The 10,667-nt window shown below is 40.2% G+C and overlaps 1 long non-coding RNA gene across 1 annotated transcript; it reads left to right on the forward strand.

The window, feature by feature from the left end:
- The first annotated feature begins 6 nt into the window (after positions 1-6).
- On the forward strand, positions 7-9,966 carry LOC127394779 (uncharacterized). The gene is made up of 2 exons (XR_007891688.1): positions 7-68; positions 5,593-9,966. It is a non-coding gene; the product is annotated as an uncharacterized LOC127394779 (long non-coding RNA).
- The last annotated feature ends 701 nt before the right edge of the window (positions 9,967-10,667 follow it).

The following is a 10,667-nucleotide window of genomic DNA, read 5'->3' on the forward strand; positions in this document are numbered from 1 at the left end:
TATTAACAGGACTCTACTGCGGAGGTGCTGCTCTTGCTTGGATCTTCTTGTTTGAAGAAGCCCAAAAGGTATGTAAAGGGGCTGGAAGAGAAATCTCCCTGTCCAGGAGCTCAGGCAACCTCACATGCTTCAGTATAGTGGCCATATGAGTGACTACACAGTATCTATACAGAAGGAAAGATACAAAATGGTTGAGCTTCTATATACGAGATCATCCTCTGGTCTGCTCAATGTCCAAATTCTTCTGAGCTGTGCTGCTGTGTGTGTTTAATGCCCTAGATAATACTTCGGTTTAGAAGCTCAGTACTTTCTGACTTTATAACTCTGTAAGCTAAATAAATTCTTTTCTGGTTTATATTTCTAACTTAATGACAAACTTCCTATTGTAAGTGCAGCTGTTACAACAAGGGCCTGCAATCCGCAGGATGCTAGAACAACCCTTGGGCAAAAAAAAGTGGAGGCTGTTGGTAGGAAGAAGAGTTATCTATGGAACTTCGTATGAGTCCAAAAGATGACTCAGTGGTAGAAAAGGCAGTTCTAAATTACGCCCTGTCGTGACCTGTAAAAACGTACCTGACAGACAGCTTTTTCTAAGTATCAATACAAGGTTCCAAAAAAACCAAACCAAACTCAAACCCAAGAATGAGGCCAAATGAGGTTTAAATAAAGTATACTAATCTTCAGGCAACTTAAGGAGAAATGAATTGTAATTCTTTGGCATATTTCCACAATTTAAGTTAATGTAAATGGCAATACTGTAAGTAGTTGGAGTTTATTGCCTTCCTCCTGGGACCCAGGAGGAGACCTGTCCCTCATTTTTATTACTATTTAGTCAAAACTGCCTACAAGTGAGAAATAATTTAAAATGCAGGTCATTAAAAAATAATATTCCTCTAGTATAAATCTGTAATAACTTTAAAGATTTCATATCTTTAAACATCTTAAGGATAGAAATTGATGACTAGAACAAGGATAAGGTCAATATAACATTGTAAACTCAATCAAAAATATCAGTGAGGATGAAAAATGTAGCAAATCACTTTCTGACAAATTATGATGGAGGACTGAGTTATTTATTTCCAATGTATTGTGAGATTCTTAGTCCAAATTTTCCATCTTCTTATCAGTTAATTGAGTTCTGTCTCACTTTACTCCAACTCTTAGCCCATAAATCTTGTTTAATGGCAGCAATGAAATCTTCCTAATATGAAAATAAACTTCATGAAAAGTTGTTGATAAACAGAAAGCCTTTATATTGAAAAACAGGCCTACTACTAAACAGACCTCCATTCTGTTGTAGCTGTTACTCAGAAAAAGGAATATATTTTCACTAGGACAAACACACTTTGAATAATACTCTCTTCCTGTGTTGGGCAGCAAAATAATTTTATCCATGCCCAGAAAATCAAGTTCATTCTAAATTATGCAGCTAATAATTTCACATTCCATAAAAAGACACTACCATGCCTCCACACAGCAGTCCTGCATTACAACTATGCAATCTGGCAATATACTCTTAATATGTCAATGTAAACTTCTGTATGGAACAGGGATGTGTGGTAAACCAGATTTCATAGCCAGCAGAGTTCGGAAATCTGGTAATTTGAAAAAGAAGAGAGATTTCAAGCCTTGGGATTTGTTTTTGAACTGCAAAAAGAAGGTTTGGGTCATAAAGCTGTTGGGGTATGAAGAGAGAGAAAAATCTAGTGGAGATGCTCAGGGAGAAGGCCGCTCAAATCAGTGTTAGTGTTAAAAAGCAGCTTATGGATGAGGGAGAGGAAGGTTAGACATGGAAGCGAGTTCACGACATTTGCATTTTACATCAGTATGTTAACTATGTCTTGGATGTGTATTTTAAGTAAAGGAGACAGAAGAGCTGGAAGGGTTATGGTTAATTGGATGCAATAGTCAGTGAAACCCAAGACTGAAACCAAGCTTACATTGATATGAATCCTGTTAGCTCCCAAAGATTTCTGTGAACAGGTTTCTGCTATGTTTTTTATTAGGATTATAGAGTCACTATGATAATAATAGACTGTATAAGTAAAAATAACAAAGTTTTATTAACAAAATAGGACAGGGGGTAATAGTTTTAAACTGGAAGAGGGTAGATTTAGGTGAGGCATCGAGAAGAAATTCATCACTTTGAGGGTGGTGAGACAGTGGAGCAAGGTTCCCAGGGACATTGTGGATGCCCCCTTCCTGGGAGTGTTCAAGGCCAGGTTGGATGCTGCTTGGAGCAACCTGGTCTACTGGGAGGTGTCCCTGCCCATGGCAGGGGGCTTGGAACTAGATGACCTTTAAGGTCCCTTCCAACCCAAACCATTCTATGATTCTATGTATTGTCTTTTTTTTATTATTATTTATCTCTTACATATTCCCAGATTTTGCAGACATTACCACATTATTACAGTTATTATTTTGTAGAACAGAAATGCCAGGAAGCACTCAAGTCAAGGTTACACAGCAGCTAGAGTGAAGCAATGGACACATGGTCCCCACCCTGGGTTGCTTAAAATCAAATGCAAGATGCAAAAAGAACAGCTGAATTTAATGTACAAATGCTTGAAAAATATGACCAAACATTAAATAGCTCTAGGGCTACAGAGCTGGGGACTGACAGGGCCAGGGGGCAGCTTTGCAATAAGGGGGTCCTTGTAGATAGCCAGGTTTGAGCAGACATCAGCAGTGTGCCCCAGGGGAATGGAGGCTGAGCACATGCCCAGCAGTAGAAACAAGAAGGTTGCTGCAGATCACAAGAAGTGATTCTGCATCTTGAATAGAGCTTGTGAAGTCATGTGTTGATCAGGATATCTGGTTTTGGGCCCCAGAATAAGACAGCAATATGGACAAGCTGAAGTGAGTGCAGTAAAGGATCACTAAGATGACTTATTCAAGTGACATGATATACAAAGAGGGTCTGAGAAAGCTGGGTTTCTTCAGCCCTAAGAAGAGAAATCTCAGGGGAGATCTTATTGCTGTCTATAACTACCTAACTAAAGCATGCTGAGGAAACAGGGTCAGATGTGGCTCAGAAGTGCTCAAGGGAAGGATAGGAAGCAATGGGCACAAGTCAGAACAAGGGAAATTCCTACTAGATTAAAGGGAAAAAAAATCTAGTTATTTGAAATACTCAAAACTCAGCTGTAGGAGTCTGAGCAACCTGAGCTAACTTAGAAGTTAGCCTTGCTTTTAGATGACTTCTAGAGGTGCCTTACAAACTGAATTACTACCTGAATCTCTAATTTTATGGTTCTTGTTTATATTAAAGCCTCTTTTATCTCAGCTTTTGCAGTTCTACAGGTCTTTCAAGTAAGTGCAAATTAAAAAAATTAACATTTTTATATAAGGAAATGAAATGTTGAAACTACAGTGCTGTAACAGTAAATGAGAATCAGGTCCACCAAACCTCAGATTCAGCCATGAGTAGCCATCAGCTAGAGTCATGGCATTGGGCAGACTGCTATGTGGAGAAAAGAACCCACAGTCTGAACTGGAGAAGTTTGTATCTCTGTAAAATGGGAAAAGTCATTCAGCCCACATCCTGGGATGTATGTCAGTGCTGGTCACATCAGTGTCCAACAAGAGTTAACCCCAGATAGAGAAGATGCACTCACAAACAAAATTTTCTTTAAAACCTTCAGCTTTCTTGGGCAGTAGCACCTAAAGGAAACTGCACTGGGGGTTGCAGGAAAACTCCAGTGTCGCTGTTTAGACAACCCTACCTATTGTGTGTGTTCAATTGCCAGTGAATGGAGAGTGCTGACATGGCTGGGTAATATAACATGTGTATCTGCCTCTTCACTAAAGAAATAAGATGTCAAACTGTCTCTCCCTGCCCTTGCTGGGGGTAGCACACTGAATGAAGTACACGAGAATTTGTCATCTAGCACTAAGCTTTTGGATTCCTTCAAAGCTGCTCTAGCATCTACCTCATAAATGAGGGAAGTTAATTGAAAATTTCTCTCAGTGCACAGAGCCTGACACTAGAGAGTATTGTCTCTCTGTGCTATAGTGATTTGATTGGGGCTGCTGTCAGATGTTATATATGTTATGTTCAACTCGGCACTGAAAAACAGTCTTTGCCATTTGCTCTGTTCTCGCAGACAAGGAAGCTCAAGCCATTGTTCCTGATTTGTTTTCATTGTTGGCAGTCTTTGTGCTGGTAATTTAACCGCCTATGACTTAGATGAGGATAACAAGAACAATTCTTTGGAATAATACAGAGCAAAAGCACATGAGAGGATAAGTAATTCCAGTTTCATATTACTGTGTGCATCCTGAATTATCTGTTGCAACAATAATTTGCTCCATAAAGTTCAGTGGTAATTTTGCTGTTTGTATGGGTCTGCTTCAATGTCCCATAAACTGAAAACATCCTTTTGGCTTCAGTGGACTTTGGATTCAGTTTCATCACAAATCTGATTTTGGGAACTCAGAGTATTTTGTAATTGCACATCTTCACTGTGTCTCATTCTCCTCCACATAACTATTCACTCTCTCTAGAGGGCAGGGTAGAATTTGGAGGCAGAGAACATGATAGAAATGCAAAGCTGTCCGTAGTGCCTCACTAAGGGACAGCAGCCTCTCCTGCAGGAGAGCCTGCCTGCTCACACACCCTTGTGACAAACCTGTACTTTCTTCTAGGACTATAAAAGTCTGTGTTGATTAAAAAAGAGAAGAAAACTGATATATGGTTATTCTTACTCCTATTCCGTTTGGCTATAGCATGCATATAATACACTTTTGAAAGAGATAATTTTTTTCATGCATATACAGCATTTTAAAGTGTGGTGAAGGCTCTATTCTGCTTGAATGTTAAGAGCAGTGTTACAACAAATTCATTGCCATTGTTTGCAGCTTGTACAATGTGGGAATATATTTTAAAAGAAGGGAGCAAAATAATTTGTACAACTACTATCAAAACAAATTAGGGTATGTTTCACTTTTTAATAAGGAGAAAGAGCAAAGGACCAGAAGTTTAAGGAAATAAAAGCATTGCAGCATTTTTATTTTCAAAAGAAGTTTGGGCTCTTTGGTTGGGAATCCCGTCAACGGTCTAGTTTGTGTTGGCTTTGCTTTTGTTTTCAGACCAAGAAGGAGGGATGTTCCAGACATCCATGGTTTACTTTCTTCACCTGCATTGAAAAAAAATACATCCTCAAGTTTTAAACGCAAGGAAAATCTAATCATAAACCTGCTATATTTATTTTTAGATCCCACAAATCCACGAATACTTTGTGGATTATACATCCTTGAAATAAGTTTGTGTTAGACCACGTAGGCTAGCAGTGCCTTGCTATGCACATTTCTGGCATGCATCACTGACTTCTGGAGGTGAATCTGAAAGCTTTTACAGTACGTTCAGGGAGTCTCTCAGATTATCTATTAAGTTATTTCCAGTAACTCTTTGTTTATTTTACTTTGGGATTAACTCAATTCCTTCTCTTCCTATTCTTCTTATAGTGCAGAAATATCCATATTCACGAATGTGTTCCAAGACCTTGGTTTGCTTGGTTTAGGGGTTAAGTTGTCTGTGTCACGTTATAAGAGTTTCAGTGCTTCTCAGTTTTTCCTTTTGTCTCCATACAGCTGCACCAGCCACAAGCATCGCCTGATCAAGACCATTCAATCTCCCTTTTTTAAATTCAACAGCAGTCTGGGTGTCTTTGCCCTTTGGAGCAGTGAATTCTGCTGGCTGACACCACTTGAGAGGAAGAAGAAATTCTTCTCTTGGCCAAGTGCTTACTTATTCTTCTAACATAGGATCGTGTGAAGAAGGACTGACAATTTTGGTTTTATTTTGCCTGTTTTGGTAGGATACAGAGTCTTTTCTCAGCACGGAGCCCTGGCTGTGCTAGGAACCACATATATGTGAGGACAAGTCCTAGCCTTGAAAATCTCACCCTTTTAAAAGTCAAAACCACAAGAGAGATGCAAAAATACTTCTGTAAACAAACAGAGCAATTATCACTGGATGTAAAGCTCTATTTCTTCCTTGAGAGCAATGAAAAGCACCCCTGTGAAGGGTCAGGAGGAAAGACAGCTCAGATTTCTCCAGCTTTCAGTGGTAGTTGGGTGTGGAGGCAGGGATGGACCATGAGATGCTGCATGATAACCTTTTGGCTGATATGCCAGTCACCTGCAGCCTGGCATGATAGCTTTTCCCCATGCTGCACCCCTCCCCCCTTCCCCTTGCACTCCCTTGTGTCTCTTGTACAGGGTCATGGAGGGAGAGAGAGGCCCCTGTGTCTGGGTGCATAATGGGATGGCAGGGAGTCATTCTGCAGGTCTCAAGTTCGTGGTGTGACAGTGATGGGCATATGGAGGCCAGGTTCTGTCACTCTTGAATAACTCACCTGTGAGTTTTGGCCTTTAGGCACCAGAGGGGTCTAATGCCTGCTCAGTTCTGGTCCCCACTATACAAAAAATATGTGGACCTGCTTGAGAGGGTCTAGAGAAGGGCAACAAAGATTATCAAAGGACTGGGCAGTGTGCTGTATGAGAAAAGGCTGGGAGATCGGAGATCTGGGTTTTTTCAGTCTGGAAAAAAGAAAGCTTAAGGAGTTCCTTTTTGCCACATTCCAGTACTTGAAGGGTGGCTACCAAGAAAACGGAAACTTCCTTTTTATCAGGAGTTACATGGAAAAGAAGAGTGGTAATGGGTGCTAGTTACTCCTGAAGAGATTCCAATTGGACATCAGAAGAAATTTTTTCAATTTGAACAGTTGGACATTGCAATAATCTCCCTAGGGAAGTGGTGGCTTCCCCAACACTGAACAATTTTAAGACTCAGCTTGACAGGGTACTGGGCCATCACATCTAAACCATGTTCTTACCTAAAAAGGTTGGACCAGATGATCCTTCAGGTCCCTTCCAAACTGGCATTCTGTGATTCTGTGATTTGTGATCTTACTGCTGCTAGAAAGGACAAAAATGTTTTTTGGCCCATCACTGTGTCAGTGGGTGTTGATGAGTGCACTTAAAAAGAGTTGGGCAAAGTGTTGGCGCATCACATAAAAACAAGAGGAAGAAAGGGGGAAGAAAGGAGGACTGATGGAGAGGGCTGTGTGTGCAAAATCTTGTGTTGGCAAAAAGGGAATACACAAGTCAAGATTTTATTTGTCTAATTAGAATCTTAACAGGCTAACAAATATACAACATACAGTTAGAAGCAGTACAATTCCAATACACAAATATTCACAGTTCAAACTGGTTAATGTAAAATAAGTCTTACTAATAAAATGGTTAAAAATTGTTATGCAGGACAACTAACCTCACAAATCTACCTCTTATTCCCTGGTGTTATGCTCCTTTCCATTGCCTCTCTGCATCCTGGGGATGATGGTACAATCTTCCCTTATGAACAAAGTGGGTAGCAGGTTTGCAGCAAGACATCGATGTCCCATGTGTCAAATCTTCAGCTCCCCACAGTCCTGCCCTGCCCAACTATGCTCTCCCCAAAGTGGGTCCACCTGTGGGCCCATGTCCCAGCCTGTGCTTGTCCCCGTGGCCCTGCTTGGCCACCCTGGGGCTGTGTCTGACCCCAGTTTATTCACTGAAGGTTTATCAGCCTGAAGTCTCTGGGTATCATTCTATACTTGTACTTCTCTAGGCTGTATCATGTGTCCCCACTTTGGAGGTTTTTGCCATCCTCCTACATAATTACACTAGGGTTATGAATGTGTTTTAATACACAGACTATCTGCTTATTAGTATTTGTAAAAAAGTTACTATCCCATATGATTATTCCATATGATTCTGCTATCTGATTTTGCTCAACTCTAGAGCTAAGTGAAAGTTAAGTAAATTAGGCAATAGATACCTGGACATTAGAAAATTGCTGTTACAGCTAAACATTCTTCCAAGCAGGCCAAAAGTAGTCCAGACAAAGTTTGAGATGTCCTGAGGTGTTTCTGGGTTAGTAGAAAGCCTGAAGACTGTCCCTAGCCATGACAGCATGGTGCTTCCCAAGCTAGGAGGCTACAGTCAGGAGCATAGGGCTGGGGAGGAGGAAGGGACACTTCTGGGGGACCAGGTGAAGAAGGGAGGTTTGGCAAACAGCCAGCAGTGAAAGCAAAACACCCCTTGCCTGGAGGCAACCTGATGCCCAAGAGACACAGAGGTGGAGTAGGCAGTGGGATCCTGGTGTCACTTCTTCAGTTACAGCTGAAAGAAGCCAAATAAGCTGATGGTAGGATGGCTGTTATGGGAATGGTGCTCTCAAAGACCCTTCCACCATCCAGGTCTGGTGAGAGATGGTGACTTCCAGACCTCATGGGTACCTTTTCCATGTGCCAGTCATTGCTATTTAACACTTCCTAAGAAACATGTCACACTGCTGCAATGATACCTCCCAGTTGCTGCATTGGAGAGAGAGAGGGTGACAAACTCTATGGACTTTATTAAGCCCTTGGGTTAAAAAGCACATCTTTGCCCTTTTTCTACCTGGAAAAATATGCATACCATGGATGCCTTCTGAAGTCTCTCATCCCCTCTTTGCCAGACAGGATTATTTTGGAGTACAAAAAGTCTTTCAAACCTCTGGAAGAACATCCTTCAGTACTCCCTGAAACTCACTTACCAAACCTTTGCTTATTCATTTAGTAAAAGGGGAAAATACTTGCTTCTGAATACATGCATCTGCAGTGAACTTCAAAGGGGAGTAACCCTAAGAAATTTTAATAAGCATTTAGAGGAATCCATTTTAAATTAAAAACTACTCAAGTGGTGGAGAATGGCACACAAGAACAGTGATATGCTGCAAAATGTACAAGATGCTTCCCACTTTGTAGATATATACACACTATGTCCAATAGTGTTTGGGATATTTTGATGAGTTAGAGTTTGGAGTCACTGTCCTCAACTCCTACAAATTACTTAAAGCTGTATGTGAAGAAGAAACATCTCACACGAGGTTCATAGGTCTTTGAGGCAAGATCCTAAACAAAGGTGATGAAATCAGGCGTGGGCCATGGGTTAAACGTATGAGGCAATTAAAATAGAGTATTAACCCAGGTGTCCATAATAAAAGTTTCAAAATGGCTTTAAAAGTATGTGATGACTAACACATAATTTATATTCTGTTCTCTCCATATCTCATTTATTGCTCTCCAGTGATTTCTGAATCATTAATGGATTTTGGGCAAAATTCCACCCAAGTAATTGAACCCTGCCCTTCTAAAGCATATTTTAGTTTGTTTGTATCTATCTATGTACTCACTTTGCCTTATTCTATTATGTAGTGTGCTAGTAAACTATTAAGAAGCCATTACAGTCCCCTGACGAGCTTTGCAGGGTTAATTGCTTTTTCTAAGCAGATTTTTATACAGTATCTGTCAGTAGCCTTCAAACTGCTTGCTCAGCATCAGACTGCATCAGAGGGCCTTCAACTGTAGCAGAGGGCAGCATAAGGTCTCCTGTGGTAGGTGGCTTCTCTGTGCACCAGTGTATCTGAAAAAAACAATTGTGATCACCTCAGTAGGAGATCCTCCACTGGCTGATGAAGGATCATAACAAATGCAGGATTTAGTGTCCCTTTCAATTACCACTAGCCCTCCCTGACTTCACTTGTTATAAGCTCAGGGTAGGTCCTCTTTGGTTTGTTAGTATGAGTGCTTCAAATGCTGACATTACTGCAGGGTTTGGGGTGTCTAAAGGCAAAATCATAACTTTAATTAACGCAACTGAGTATCTGCCACATCTCTCATAGACGTAAGCAATTGTGAACTTCGACATTATGTATGTTGATCTGAAAACTGTATGGGAAGGAAACTATTTCATGTGCATCTTCCTTAGGAAAGAAAAATCTTGTTGAGCTTTGTTGCATTTGTGACTATATGCTCACACATGAAGTTGTTTTATATGCATTTATTGGTATTTTCGTTTCTGATCTCCCAGGATCAGATGGCATAATCTTTTGAATTCTGTCATTTTAAGGCTTTAATAAAAATATTATTTATCCAAGTTTCAGGATGTAACTGTGAGGTTTTTCTGCATTAGCTGAGCCTTGGCTTCTCCTTCTGCATAATAAAGCTTGTCTCTCCAGATTATTAATGCTGGTAGATGATTTTGAGGTCTGTGGCAAGAGCTAGGTAACCAAAAATTGTAATTAGCATTATTAATTACTTCCTTCAGCTAGTGATATAATTATGCAATCAGAACTAAGCAAGTGTGTGCTGAAATGATGGGGATTTTTTTCCCACACATGCAAATACAGAATTTCAGATGACCTACACATTCCCTTGACAGGTCAGACAGCTGAATCAGTCCCTCCTGTCCTTAAACACAGGAACTGGGACTACTGTTTTCAAAGTTAAAAGTCAGTACAATTAATGATAAAAATGCAGTTTACAAAGTAATTCTGGCCAATCTGGTGATTTTAGTATTGTGGTGATGATATTTGATTTCTTAAAAGCTTAATTGGCTGTAGCCTTTTGAATGCAAAAGATCTATGTAATTGTTTAGAAGAAAGCCTCTCCCTCTGACTTTTCTATTAGGAAATACAAAATCTATAGACTCCAAGCCCAAATAAAAATGTCAGCATCTTTTTAATCAACTCCTTAGGATTATTAATGACATATCTTGATTTTAGGTGCTTGACTCACTTCAAGAATTCTGAAGGCTGGGGATGAACCATATGGTTAAGATTTTTCCCCTTCCGCCAC

The sequence above is a fragment of the Apus apus genome, chromosome 1 (genome assembly GCF_020740795.1).
Source record: "Apus apus isolate bApuApu2 chromosome 1, bApuApu2.pri.cur, whole genome shotgun sequence".
Lineage (NCBI taxonomy): Eukaryota > Metazoa > Chordata > Aves > Apodiformes > Apodidae > Apus > Apus apus.